This window comes from Protopterus annectens, chromosome 3.part1, assembly GCF_019279795.1.
Source record: "Protopterus annectens isolate FY-2018-M chromosome 3.part1, PAN1.0, whole genome shotgun sequence".
In the NCBI taxonomy this organism is placed as follows: Eukaryota; Metazoa; Chordata; order Ceratodontiformes; family Protopteridae; genus Protopterus; species Protopterus annectens.
Window position 1 is genome coordinate 112,673,477 of NC_056732.1, and position 14,873 is coordinate 112,688,349.

Sequence of the window (14,873 nt, forward strand, 5' to 3'; positions counted from 1 at the left end):
TTCATGCAGGGCAGTCATTTCGTAACAAAGTAACCACTAAAATAGAGGACTGTTATTTTGTGTGTGGTAAAAAAGCATATAAATGGTTACCTGAGAATTGGTCCGGCAGTTGTTTTTTGGGGTACCTGGTTCCGGCCATACGACACACTGCAGTCTTGCCTCAGGGAAATATTCGAAATACCCGAGATGTAACCAAGAAGACTGTTAAAAAGCCTGAGAATCCAATGGGACAGATCGACGTGGGCTGGAAAGACCATCATAGTGTGGGTAACCAAACTTACGCACATGGACTTGAGTGACGCTGTCATATCGTGGGCAGGCATATTACCTGCATATGGCACAGTTAAATCGATTTGGGAGCTGCAAACACTGTCTAAACTTCTCGAAGTGATGAGTAATGCAACTTTCTCTGCTCTTGAACTGATAACTGATGAACTGAATGCAATGAGAACTGTAGTGCTCCAGAACCGAATGGCTCTTGACTTAACCCTAGCGGCGAGGGGTGGGATGTGTGCTTTAATCAAAGAAGAATGCTGTGCGTTTATACCAGATCATCAGTACGAAATTAATGACCACCTTGAGGTAATTCAGCAAGTGTCGGCCATGACCAAATCAGGCCCAAACCCTCTGACGGACTTTTTCCAGAATTTGTTTGGGGGGTGGGGTTCCATCCTGATGAACATCTTGATTGCCATTGGTGTGGGATTACTCCTAATAGGAGTTTGTGTCTGTTGTGGAATCCCCTGCATGAAGAAATTAATCAAAGAATTTATAGACATGTCAGTTTCTGAGACTATGTATCAGAGTACTGAATTTAAAGAGCTGCTAGAATGTGAAACACTTTCATAAAGCTTAAACTGAATGACTTTCTTAACTGCAAATCCTGACTGGAAGAGGTTAGGAAAAGAAGCAAACTGTTTATTCTTTTTGAAAATAGAATTAAAAAGTATTAACAGGGGGGAAATGCCAGAAATATATGTATTAATGTGTGTATGCTTAATGCTAATTAGAAGTTAAATGAGTTAACACGTTTTTTATTCTATTTTATATGCACTGTTTTATATATAAATTGAGTTTCATATGAGAAGTGAAAAAGATGCTTTTTGAAACTGCAGTATGCTTTCTGAAACTTGCAAGATGCCCTCTGACCTAGTAATTGCTAGCACAGCAATATTCATGTTTATGCCTTTTGGAAATGTACTTGAGAAGCAGGTGCTTATCTGCTAGGTCAGGAGTGAATGAATGAACAATGTTATATCCTGTAAATGTAATGATTCTAAACAATCAGCTCTGTTCGAAGTATGAGAACATGTACAGCTGCATCAGCTTAGAGATAATGTAGACAAAGGATTATTAGAGAAATGAACTGCTAGCTTTGTGCTTGAATTAGCCATAGTACCTTGAATGGTAACATAACATGTATCTAACCGGTGGTAACCAAGGCCACGTTGTTTTCTTAGGAAGTTTCTCACAAAAATTGATAAATCAGCAGAAATTCATGAGACTAATGGTCAATAAGTGATGATGAAAAGACTAGTAATTTTTTATGTCAGCTTGGTAGACAATGTCTTATTAGAAAGTGTATAAAAATGAAAGTATTTCCTGTTTCTAGTTAGACAAACTCTGTAATAGCACGTTTTTGTCTCCTTGCTGCAAGATTAAAGTGCCTTAACCTGAACCTACCGTGTTTTGATCATTTTTAAAGTATATTTTTCCTTTGACAGTTTCCATTCTTGAGGGTCCATGATATTTCTTCTTAGATCAAGTATTTTTCTTTCCTGGCAGGAATTGTGCTTGCAGATGAACTTGATAAGTTAGAGCTGTGTTCCACAAGGCCATGGCTTGCCTGCATAGGGGGTAAGAATGAGTGCCCCCTTGCTTGTTTATGTACCACATTACTGTGGTGTTGTCTGTTTTTAATAATAAATGTCCTGGATGCAGAAGGTCCTTGAAAGCTGTTAGGGCATTTTGAACAGCCAACATCTCTTTTTGATTGATGTGAAGATGCATTTGGTCTGTGGTCCACTTGCCCTGAATACATTTTCCTGCCATGTGTGCTCCCCAGGCGTAGTCCGAAGCATCTGTTGTTAGAGTCTGCCTGGCTGTGGGTAGAGTGAAAGGCTGACCCTTGTTGAGGTGACATGCCAGTGCCCACCATCGTAACTCCTGTTGTAGGCAAGGAATTATTGGTATTACTGCTTCTAAGCTGTGAGAGTGCTGAGTCCAAACACTTTTTAGGTACCATTGTAATTTCCTCATATGTAGTCTGGCATATGGAAATAGTAGCATGCAGGATGCCATGAATCCCAGGGCCTGCATAATTTTTCTTGCAGGGAGATGGGACTTTGTTGCCATTAGTTGAAAATATTGAGTCAGTTGTCCTTGTTTGGCGTGAGATAAGCCATCTGGGCCGTTGTTATTTAAGCTGGCACCCAGGAATATTATCTGTTGTGAGGGCACTAGTTTAGACTTCTTTTCGTTTACTGTGTACCCTAGAAAAATTAGCAACCTTTTTACAAATGCCAGATGCTTTAGAAGAATGTCCTTTGTCTCTCTTGAATGAGGCAGTCGTCCAGGTATGGATATATTTGAATTCCTTTTTGTCTGCAAAATGCAATTACTGGTGCCAGGCACTTTGTAAAGACCCTGGGCGCAGTAGATAAGCCAAAGGGCAGTGCAGAGAATTGGTAGTGCATTGTACCAGCTTTGAATCTGAGGTATCTTCTGCAATTTTGTCTGATAGGGACATGCAGGTATGCCTCTTTGAGGTCCAGAATAACAAGCCAAGCCTTCTTACCCAGCATGGGAAGAAGCTGCTGTAGTGTCAACATTTTGAATTTCGGAACATCCAGGTAAGTATTTAGAGTGGAAAGGTCTAGTATGGGTCTCCAGGCTTTGTCCTTTCTGAGGACCAGGTAGAGTCTTGAGTAAAATCCTTGTCCTTGTTCCTGCTGTGGTACTTTTTGAATAGCTCTCATGTCCATGAGGGCTGATATTTGTTTTTGAGTCTCTGTCCATTGATTTTGTGGCAGGTTTGGCATTCCTTTTAGCCTTTTAGCCCTGGTAAAGGGTGAAAGTGGAACCTGTAACCTTGAGACACAACATTCAGAACCCATTTGTCTTGGGTGATTGTTTGCCAATTTTGATAAAAAAGTGCTAGTTTTCCCCCTAAGGGGGCTGCCAAAAGGGAAGTGCTTGGCGTATGAAGGGGGAAGTCATTGGGACTGTTTCCTGTATGGATGAGATTTGTCATCACCTCCTTTTGGGGTTGAGGTAGCCCACTGTCGTTGTCTGTTAGAGCCTTGGGGTTGAGATCTGCCTCTTGGGCGCCTGTATCTGCCTCTCTGTGGCCTGTCTGACACTGGAAAAGATCAATTCTTTGTAGGCCAATTTCTGCTAAATCGAGGTGGCTGTACCTGTAAGAAATCTTTGACCGTTTGCATACATTTAGCTTTATCCTCCATTTTCTTTAGCACCTCTTCTGCCTTAGCACCAAACAATGTATCATGCTGTAAAGGAGCATCCAATAATTTAGCCTTAACATGATCAGGTAAACTCTGTTCTTTTAACCAAGCATGTCTTCAAATCACAGAACCTGTAACTGCGCCTCTACAAGAGGCCTCTAAAGAATCAAAACCACACTGCAGAGTAAGTTTTCCCACCTGTTCAACTGCATGCAATAAATCCTGCATTTCTTTATAGTCAGGAGCTTCTGAGCTTGTAAGCAGTTTCTGTTTTAACTGGCAATTTAAAGCCCTTACTGCTAAAGTTGCAGAAGTGTAAAGTTGCAGAAGTGTAAACTTTCTTCCCCCATCTATCCAATGCTCTAGAATCTCTGTCAGCGGGGACTGGATTTTTTGCAATGGAAGCCTTAACTCCTTTGGGACCATGGGAAATGGTTTCTGGGTCAACAGAAGGGTTTTTATAAAGAAACTTGTGAGAGTCAGGGACTCTATAGTACCTATCTGGTTTGGCTGGTACAAGGGGCAAAGAATCAGGAGATAAGCTGGATTCAGAGAACACATCATCCACAATGTCTAACACAGGCGGAATAGCAAGGGGCCTGTGCTGAGGCAACAAAAGGAAGTCCCTCAGTCTTTTCTTGGATTCTGAATAATCCTGACTTTCCCAATGGAAATGCTTCCTCATGGTATGTAAAGTTTCCCCAAAAGAGTAATCGTCAGGAAGAGAGGCTGAAGGGATAGATTCTTCAGCATCAGAGTCTTCATAGGGGGGTAGAGAGTATCCCTGGTCTGAAGAGGAATCAGAGGAAATGGAAACCTGATCAGAGGAATCATAGTCTGTATCCTGCCTAGGCCTTTTCTCAGGAGGGGGATGGGAACCCCTGATTAGAGTAATGAGGTCTTCGGCCATTTTGAGCATCTGTTTCTTAGGCATGGAGGACTATCTTGGGGAATGCTGTACTTGCTTCTTTGCCTTTAATGGTGTCTTTGTCTTGGCAGGTGCTTTAATGGTAAGTTGTGAAGGTCTTAAAACACCCTCAGAAGCCGATGCCTGCTCAGCGGCTCCGGACCCATCTGAGGGATTAGTTTCTGTAGGCCCAATACCTTGAGTTTCCAGAGGCCTAGTTGTCTCCACGTGGGAGTCGGAGGCGGCCTGTGGCTCTGAGGTAGCAGGGTGTCAGAGGCTGCGAAAGCGCCTCACTGAGAACCGGTGACCGGCCTAGAAGTGGTTTCGTCGTTGGTTTTGGACCTCGGATGCCTGTCTTTATCCTTGTCCTTGCGTTTTTTAAGAATTGCGGTCGTCGGCTGTTCCGACGGCAATGTATAATTGAACCTTCGGCCAAAGTAGTGCAAAGCAAAATCAAAACGTCGTTTTATAGTGCGTTTGTTAAATCTGGCACAAAACCGACAACTAGTGACGTCGTGATCAGGGCCTAGACATGGAATACAGTAAGAGTGGAAGTCCTTATGAGGTATTTGCTTCCCACAAGAAATACAATTATTAACTTTTTCTGACATCGGTCTGAGGCAAGAGAAAAGTTTCCCCAATGGGGTACTTGGCTTTATTGAAGACTTCGGATCTGAAATTCGACTTCGAAAATCTCAGGAGTCGGCCGACCGGCACTTGCAAACTGCTTTTGCTTTGGGCACCGGGCGGCAAGAAAGACTGAAGAAAATGGCATCGGGTGCATCTTATATACCCCTGGCGCACTGACGTCAGGGAAGAAGCGACAGCAACTGACGCCGGACCAAGACTTTGGAACTCTGGCCAACTGCGGGACCGCCTGATGGCAGGATAACCCAAGTGTAATGACTGCAGCAGTGTAACACGATGAACATGTTACAGTTGTGTACACTTACCATAAATGTAGATGTTCGAGTGTATTCACTGTTGTAGTCATCACGTTTGGGTTATCTGCTTGCAGTATCCCTCAGTCGGCCTGATTAACAAAGTCTTGGGTCCTGCGTCGGTTGCGGTCTCTTTTTCTGTGACGTCAGGTCGTCAGGGGTATAAAACATGCAGCCAACATCATTACATCAGTTTTTCTTGCCCCAGATGCCAAGTGCCCCCTTAATGGGAAGCAATAAAAAACACACACACACACACACACATATATATATATATATATATATATATATATATATATACACACACACACAAGGACATACCGCCAATAAAAAAGCAAATACACCAAAAAGCTTTTAAGCATAGTAAAAGACAACAGAGGTATAGCCAGAGAAAAATGCAAGGAAATACTTCCAATAAAAAAGCAAATACACCAAAAAGCTTTTAAGCCTAGTAAAAGAGAATAGAGGTATAGCCAGAGAAAAAAGCAGGGGGCTGGAGGGAGAGTAACCAGGACTGCAACACTGAATACACTTGAACATCTACATTTATGGTACACAACTGAACTATGTTTTTCGTGTTTCACTGTTGCAGTCATCACATTTGGGTAGATTCCCAAAGCTAAGGATGGGAGGAGGAATTTAGATAGCATTAGGGCCAGCTAAAAAACCCTGCAAGACTGCAGTGGCAAAGCCAGCTCTGGATTTAGAGAAAATAGGCAAATGGTAATGCTTGGTGAAAGTATGTACAGAACTCCAGGTAGCAGCTTCTAGGATGTCCCTGGTAGGGAGACCTCTGAGAAAGGCTGTAGAAGTAGATGCAGCCCTGGTTGAACTGGGTCTGATCCCCTGTGGGATAGGTTTTCCATGGTGCTTATAGCAGAAATGAATGCAATGGCATATCCATTTAGAAATGGTTTGCTTTGAAATAGCCTTCCCCTCTGCCCCTGCAGCAAATGCCACCAGCAGTTGCTCAGATTTCCTTTGTGGTTTAATCCTGTCCAAGTAAAATCTAAGTTGTCTGTGCACATCTAAGTAGTGCAGTATCCATGCCCCTTTGTTCTGTGGATTAGAAAAAACTAAATGAAAACTCCATCCAAGCTAGAACTTCCAATGAGTGACCTCCCAAACTTCCTGAAACAGAGGCACATAGGGTATATGCAAATGCCCCTTATGAACATCAGGTGTTTCAGCTATATAGTGATTCTGATTGCCCATGACTTTTACATTTGAAGTCATTTTAATGGACAATATCAGGCCAATAAAGCCAAACCCCACTAGTCACGGATATGCATATTTCAGCCTTGCTATGACCTCATCAGGTTCATAGGTTGGTACTAGGCTATCAGCCCTAGGGCCTATACAAGCCTAGCCATAACAATTCCCTGGCTATTTCTTTCCACACTATTTACTTCCCTGGACTCCTGTCTAGCAGGACGACTGACGTGATCCCTGGGGTGAATTTCCTTTCTCCCACCAATCGTCAAGGTTCCTTTTGAAGAGGGACAAAGAGGCACTCTGCTTGACATGTATGGGAAGTCTATTCCAGAGTCTGGGGAGTCTCTGGGTCAGGAACCTATCCCTCCAGCATGTTTTGTTTATTGTGATGACAAGGTTTAGATTCCTGGAGCGTGTGGCTCAAGTGTAGCATGTCCAACAGCTCTGGGTTTGACATGGCCTTGTATGTTAAGCAGAGATCGCCTCTGAGTAGACGATATGCGACAGAGTATAGCTGGAGTTTTTTAAGGTGGTCAGCATAGGGCATCTGCTTTAGGCCTGTGATTCTTTTAGTGAGGTATTTCTGCAGCCTTTCCAGTTGTTGCAGATGTCTTGAGAGGTACATACCAAATGGGGCGTTGTATTCTTTAATGGGTCTAATGAGGGATAAGTACAGTGGGACAATGACCTCCTTTTTTCTGGATGAAAAGCCCTTAGTGATGAGGTGTGCCACATAGAAGGATTTCCTGACTGTTGTGGCGATGTGGTTATCGAAGGTGAGACCACTGTCTACCTGTGTCCCTTAGTCTCTTATCACACTTTCGGTGTTTAGTGTACTGCCACCTATGTGGTAATTCACGGGTACATATTTTTTCCTAAAGGGGATAACTATACATTTCTTGGCATTGAGCCCATGGCTCTTGCACCAAGCATCTGTTTCTGTAAGGCCCTTTTGTAGAGTATCCACATCATTTGGGGATTCAATAATGGCTCCCCGTTTGCAGTCATCTGCGAACTTTGTTAGTCAGAGTCCCATAGTATTGGCCTGTACTTCGGAGAAGTAGATGTCAAACAAGAGCGATCCTAGGACTGAACCCTGAGGTACTCCACTTGTCACTTGTCTGGAGCTGGATTTGGAGTCGGCTACTTTTACAGGGTTGGTTATGTCAGTAAGCCAGTTGGCAACCCATTGGGTGACATAGGGATTAATGCCCAGCTTAGTAAGTTTATCTATGATTCCAGAGTGGGGGATGGTGTCAAAGACCTTGGCGAGGTCTAGATAGGCTGTGTGGACAACCTTACCCTTGTCCATGGCTCTGGAGACTGATTTGAAGAAGTCAATCAAGTTCAGGAGACAAGATTGGCCCTTCACGAACCCAAACTGGGTGGGGTCCAATGTTTGAAGGTTGCCAATGTCTTTGTTTATAAGTTCCATGATAATACGCTCCATGACCTTGCAGATAAGGCTTGGCAGACTGATGGCATGGTAGTTTCTGGGATCAAAGGTGGATTCCCTCTTGTGAAGTGGGATAACTATAGCTCTGCGCCACTCAGTGGGCACGAAACCTGAGGTTATGCATAGCATAAGCAGAGTGTTTGACAAAGGATAAGAAGCACAGGGTTGTTATACCCAGCTGATGTCCATTATCATTAGGGTGACTGCAAAATATCCCAAATAACAAATTAAAACAAAGAGTTTGAAGGTCACACTGAAAAAACAATCAGAAAAAAACTAAATGAAAACTCCAGCCAAGCTAGAACTTCCAGTGAGTGACCTCCCAAACCTCGTGAAACAGAGGCACATGGGATATATGCAAATGACCCTTATGAACATCAGGTGTTTCAACTATATGGCAATTCTGATTGCCCATGACTTTTACATTTGAAGTCATTTTTTTCTGATTGTTTTTTCAGTGTGACCTTCTAACTCTTTGCAAAATATCTCAAATAACAAATTAAAACAGTCACCCTAATGATAATGGACATCAGCTGGGTATAACAACCCTGTGTTTCTTATGCTTAGTCAAACACTCTGCTTATGCTATGCTGATGAGGTCATAACAAGGCCAAAATATGCATATCCATGGCTAGTGGAGTTTGGCTTTATTAGCCTGATATTGTCCATTAAAATGACTTCAAATGTAAAAGTCATGGGCAATCAGAATTACCATATAGCTGAAAAATCTGATGTTCATAAGGGTCATTTGCATATATCCCATGTGCCTCTGTTTCAGAAGGTTTGGCAGATCACTCATTGGAAGTTCTAGCTTGGCTGGAGTTTTCATTTAGTTTTTTCTGATTGTTTTTTCAGTGTGACCTTCTAACTCTTTGTTTTAATTTGTTCTACGGATCAGGAAAGAAGGTTGGCAAATGCATGGACTGATTAAGAGCCACACCAGATGCCACCTCGGGCATGAAGGAGGGATTGGTTCTGAGGCACACCCTGTCCACATGAAAGATGATGAAAGGCTTCACTGCCATAAGTGCCTGTAATTCAGATACCCTTCTTGCTGAAATGATTGCTAAAAGAAAGGCTGTTTTCCAAGAAAGGAATTTTAACTCCCAGGCTGGGGTTGGGGTTCTCCTGGGTGGTCTTAAATTTTTGGCCCCACTGAGGAACTGCTTGAGCAGTGGATGAGAGGAAGAGGGGAGGTTCTGTTATAATGAGCTGAAATGGCTGAGGCGTGAATTTTGATGGAGGAAAAAGAAAGGCCCTTGTGAAGCATCTCAGTTAAGTATTGTAAAATCTGAAGTTGGGCGCTGCTGTGCTCAACCCCTGAGATTGGTTCCAGGCACAGAATCTTTTCCATTTTTCAGCATAAGATTTTCTAGTAGTAGGCCTCCTTGCCTCTAAAATGATATCCATCACTGGTTTATTGAGGGATGGTAAAAGAGAGATTAAGTAATTATCCAGGCTGCTAGGTTCAGGGTTTGAAGCTGAGGGTGCAGAATCTGGTTCTCCTACTGAGACAACAAGGTTTGGGCTGAAAAGGCCTGGAAGAGGCAGGAAAGGACCAAATTTTGGAAGGCCAATGCCTACTACATCTTGGAGGTTGAACTTGTAAGAAATCTTTAACAGTTTGCATAGATTTAGCTTTTTCCTCCATCTTTTTAAGATCTTCTTCTGCCTTATTGCCAAACAGGCGGTCCTGATTTAAGGGAGCATCCAGTAATTTATCTTTAACATGATCTGGCAAGGATTGCTCCTTAAGCCAAGCATGCCTTCTAAGTACAAACCCAGTGACAGCAGCCCTGCAAGATGCCTCTAATGAATCAAAACCACATTGCAAAGTATGTTTTCCAACTTGTTCAGCAGAATGCATTAAATCCAGTAAATCCTTATTTTCAGTACAATCAGGAATCAACATCATTTTCTGTTTAAGCAATCCACTAATATACTGCTGACACTTTTACATATGATACTGACAGTTTAAGACCCTAATGGCCAAAGTTGCAGAAGTGCATACCTTCTTACCCCATCTATGTCTCTATCAGAGGAGGTAGGATTTTAGCAGTAGTAGCTTTAATGCCCTTGGGACCCTGTGAAATGGTTTCAGGATCTGCAGTAGGATTTTTGAAAAGGAACCCCGTAAAATCTATCAGGTTTTCTGGGAGCGGGAGGTAAAGATTCAGGGGCCAAGCTAGATTCCAAAAGGGTATCATCCACAATGTCTAGTACAGGAGGGATAGCTAAAGGCCTGTGCTGGGGCAGGAGTAAGAAATCTCTAACCTATTTTTCGAATCAGAGAAATCCTGACTTTTCCAACAAAAATGCTCCCTAAGAGTATGCAAAGTTTCATCAAAAGAGAGATCCTCCGGGGGGGGGGTAGAGTCCTCAGCATCAGAATCCTCATAGGCAGATAAGGGTAAATCCTGGTCATCAGAAGAAACAGAAATTTCAGAATCCTGGTCAGAAGTATCACATGCAAACTCAGTCCTAGGTCTCTCAGAAGAGGAAAGTTGGCTTCCCTGAATAAAGTAATAAGGTCTTCAGCCATTCTTATCATTTGTTGTTTACGCATAGAGGCCTGACCATGCAGTCTGGGCGTCAGTTTTTTAGGCATGGTTCGAGTTTTAGGCCTTGAAGAAGAAGATGGCATCGGTTTAATATGCAAGTCAGTAGGCCTGAATACACCCTCAGAAGCCGGTGCCTGCACAGTGGCTCCAGACCAATCCAAGGTAGAGACATCCACAGGTTCCCCAATTGAAGCATCTCGTGGCATACCGAACTTTGAATGGGTCTCAGTAGAGGCCTGCGAAACAGAAGTAGCGGGTATCAGGAGTTGCGAAAGTGCCTCACTGAGTACCGGCGAACTGGAGACTGGCTTAGGAGAAATGGTTTGCTTGGAAATGGCCTTCCCCTCTGCCCATGCAACAAATGCAGCCAGCAGCTGTTCAGATTTCCTGAGAGGTTAAGTCCTGTCCAAGTAAAATCTAAGTTGTCTGTGCACATCTAAGGAGTGCAGTATTCGTTCCCCTTTGTTCTGTGGATTAGAAAAGAAGGTTGGCAAATGAAAGAACTGATTAAGGGCCACACTGGATACCACCTTGGGCATGAAGGAGGGATTGGTCCTGCGGGACACCCTGTCCACATGAAAGATGATGAAAGGCTCCACTGCCATGAGGGCCTGTAATTCAGACACCCTTCTTGTTGAAGTGATGGCTAAAAGGAAGGCTGTTTTCCAAGAAAGGAATTTCAACTCTGCATCTGCAGCTGGCTCAAAAGGAGGTAGAGTGAGTTTTTCCAATACAAAGTTAAGGTCCCAGGCTGGAGTAGGGGCTCTCCTGGGTGGTCTTAAGTTTTTGGCCCCTCTGAGGAACTGCTTCAGCAGTGGATGAGAGAAGAAGGTGGTTCTGTGTTGTAATGAGCTGAAATGGCTGAGGCATGAATTCTGATGGAGGAAAAGGAAAGGCCCTTGTGAAGCATTTCAGTTAAGTATTGAAGAATCTTGAGGTAAATTGGGCGCTGCAGTGCCTATCCCCCGAGTTTGGTTCCAGGAACAGAATCTTTTCCATTTTTCAGCATAGGATTTTCTAGTACTAAGCCTCCTTGCCTCCAGAATGACATCCAACACTTGCTTACTGAGGGATGGTAACTGAGAGATCAGGTGATTAGCCAGGCTGCCAGGTTCAGGGTTTGAAGCTGTGGGTGCAGAATCTGGCCCTCCTGCTGGGACAGCAGGGCAGGCGTCTGAGGCAGGTGCCATGGTGCCAGCAATGACACACTGCGCAAAAGGGGGTACCAGTGTTGGCGTGGCCAGTCTGGTGCAATCAGTATCGTCCTTGGTTTGTCCTGTTTGATCTTTAGTAGTACCTTGGAGAGTAGAGGCAGAGGGGGAAAGGCATAAACTGATAGGTTTTTCAAGGTGAAGGACAGGGCATCCACTTTCCAAGCTTATTTGTGGGAAGTCCTTGTGCAGAATTTGTCCAATTGGTAGTTCAGGGGGGGGGGGCAAACAGGTCTATCTCTGGGCTCCCCCATTTGATTGATATGCAGGTGCATTTGACTTGGGTTCCATTTGCCCTGAAATCACTTCCCTGCCACGTGAGCCCCCATGCATAGTCTGATGCGTCTGTTGTTAGTGTTTGGGTGGCAGGGGGTAGAGTGACTGGCAGTCCCTTGTTTTGGTGGCAAGCCTCTGCCCACCAAAGGAACTCTATCTGTAGACAAGGTATGACAGGAATCATTGCTTCTAGATCCTGAGAATGTTGACACCATAGGCTTTTTAGATACCACTTTAGTTTCCTCATATGGTGTCCTGCATATGGAATTAGGAGAATGCAGGAGGCCATAAACCTCATGGCTTGCAGTATTTTCCTTGCAGATAGCTGGGTCTTTCTGGCCAGTAGTTTGAAGCAGGCTGTCAAATGAACTTGTTTCTCTGGCATGAGGAAAGCCATTTGGGAAGTTGTGTTCAAGATTGCTCCCAGGAATACAATTTGTTGGCAGGGTACAAGATGTAATTTCTTTTCGTTTATGGTGTACCCCAGAAAAGTTAGCAATTTCTTTACAAACGCCAGATGACTGAATAGTATGCCCTGGCTTTCTGTCTGAATTAGACAATCGTTCAGGTATGGGTATATTTGAATATTTCTTTGCCTGCAAAATGCAATGACTGGAGCAACGCACTTAGTGAATACCCTGGGCGCAGTAGATAAGCCAAAGGGCAGGAGAGAACTGACAGTGCATGTAGCCTGCTTTGAAGCATAGGTATCTTCTGCAAGATTCCCTTATTGGGATGTGCTAGTAGGCTTCCTTTAAATCCAGTGTTGCCAACCAGGCATCCTTGCCTAGCATAGGAAGCAGCTGGTGAAGAGTTAGCATCTTGAATTTTGGGATCACCAAAAATCTGTTTAGGATAGAGAGGTCCAGGACAGGATGCCAGGAGTTGTCTTTTCTGGGCACCAGGAAAAGTCTTGAAGAGAAACCCTGTCCCCTTTCCTCTTCTGGGACAGGTTGAACAGCCCTGATACTTAAGAGAGAGAGAGAACTTGTTTTTGAGCCTCTGCCCACTGGTTTGGGGGTAGATCTGGCCAACCATTTGGGATTGGTAAGGTGGAATGTGTATCCTTAGGAAACTATATTTAAAACCCATTTGTCCTGGGTAATGAGTTCCCAATTTTTTGCCTGCAGGGCAATCTTTCCCCCTAAAGGAACAGTCAGTTTTGCAGGGCTTGGAAGTTTTAAAGTTAAGTCACTGAGACAGTTTACCACAGGGGGGAGTCTTACTACTCCCTGCTTTGGAAGTGGGAGCCCCCCACTGCTTAGTCCTGTGAGTACCTTGGGACTGAAGCCTGGGTGTTCTGCTGGTTCTGGGTTTGGACTGAGAAGGCCTGGAAGAGGCAGGAAAGGACCAATTCTTAGAGGGCCAATGCCTACCAAATCTGGGAGGCTGTACTTGCAGGAAATCGTTAACAGTTTGCACAGATTTAGCTTTTTCCTCCATCTTTTTAAGTACTTCTGCTTTGTTGCCAAACAGGCGGTCTTAGCTTAAGGGACCATCCAGCAATTTAGCTTTAACATGATCAGACAAAGATTGCTCCTTAAGCCAAGCATGCCTTCTAAGTACAGACCCAGTGACAGCAGCCCTGCAAAATGTCTCTAATGACTCAAAACCACATTGCAAAGTATGTTTTCCAACTTGTTCAGCAGAGTGTATTAAATCCTGTAAATCTTTATTTTCAGCACAGTCAGGAATCAACATCATTTCTGTTTAAGCAATCCAATAAAATGCTGCTGATACTTTAACATATGAAACTGGCAGTTTAAGGCCCTAATGGCCATAGTTGCAGAAGTGTATACATTCTTACCCCATCTATCCAGTGCCCTGGAATCTCTATCAGAGGGGGTAGGATTTATGGCAGTAGTAGCCTTAATGCCCTTGGGTCCCTGTGAAATGGTCTCAGGATCTGCAGTGGGATTTTTAAAGAAGAACGAGTCAGGAACCCTTTAATACCTATCAGGTTTTCTGGGAGCAGGAGGTAAAGAGTCAGAGGCCAAGCTAGATTCCGAGAAGGCATCATCAACAATGTCCAGTAAAGGGGGATAGCTAAAGGCCTGTGTTGGGGCAGGAGTAAGAAATCCCTAAGCCTCTTTTTAGAGTCAGTGTAATCCTGGCTTTCCCAGCGAAAATGCTCCCTAAGAGTATGATCATGAAAAGAGACATAGAGGAGCTCTCTGATCATGTATGACCCTGACCTTGAGCAGCATCTTACCCTCACCTAGAATGATGCCACAGTACAAAGACAAAATGATCGATTTTACCAACTGGCTAAAATTTTGGTGTCATTCAAAGGGGATCCAGTGTCTGTCAGCCTGGGATGACACGCTCGACAAGCCACGTTGCTTCGCTAGGGACGGCTTGCACCTGTCACCACTGGGCTTTCGGATATTGGCAAAGGCTCTTGCCACCCCCATAGTGCCTTTTTTAGGCAAGGCTCAAAAGTCAAACCCACCCCCATAGACAGCACAAGGAACAAGAAACTAAGGGTAATGCTGCTAAACGCCAGAAGTCTTAACCTCAAGATGCACGCACTCGAAGCTCTCCTCAGTATGGAGAACATCGATATCTGTGCAGTGACAGAAACCTGGTTCAAGGCTCCAGAGAGCACCCCAGCACTATCAGGCTATACCTCATATCATGCTTTTCGGTCCCAAAACTCGGACCGAACCACAAAAGAAGGGTGAGTTTCCATATTTATCAAGGATATCCACACCTCCAGGTTAGTGGCATTGCACGAAGTATCGGAGACCATCCGTGTGCAACTAACAGTGGGCAAGACTGCTTTTCGGTTTATAGCATCCTACAGACCACCCTCTCAAAGTCAGGAATCCCACTCTGCTTT

At 44.0% G+C, this 14,873-nt stretch overlaps 1 protein-coding gene across 1 annotated transcript in view; it reads right to left on the minus strand.

Annotated features, from left to right (window-relative positions):
• Positions 1–14,873, minus strand: part of ASXL3 (ASXL transcriptional regulator 3) — a 1,601,111-nt gene that overhangs the window by 1,067,995 nt on the left and 518,243 nt on the right. The gene's annotated exons all lie outside the window — the stretch shown is intronic.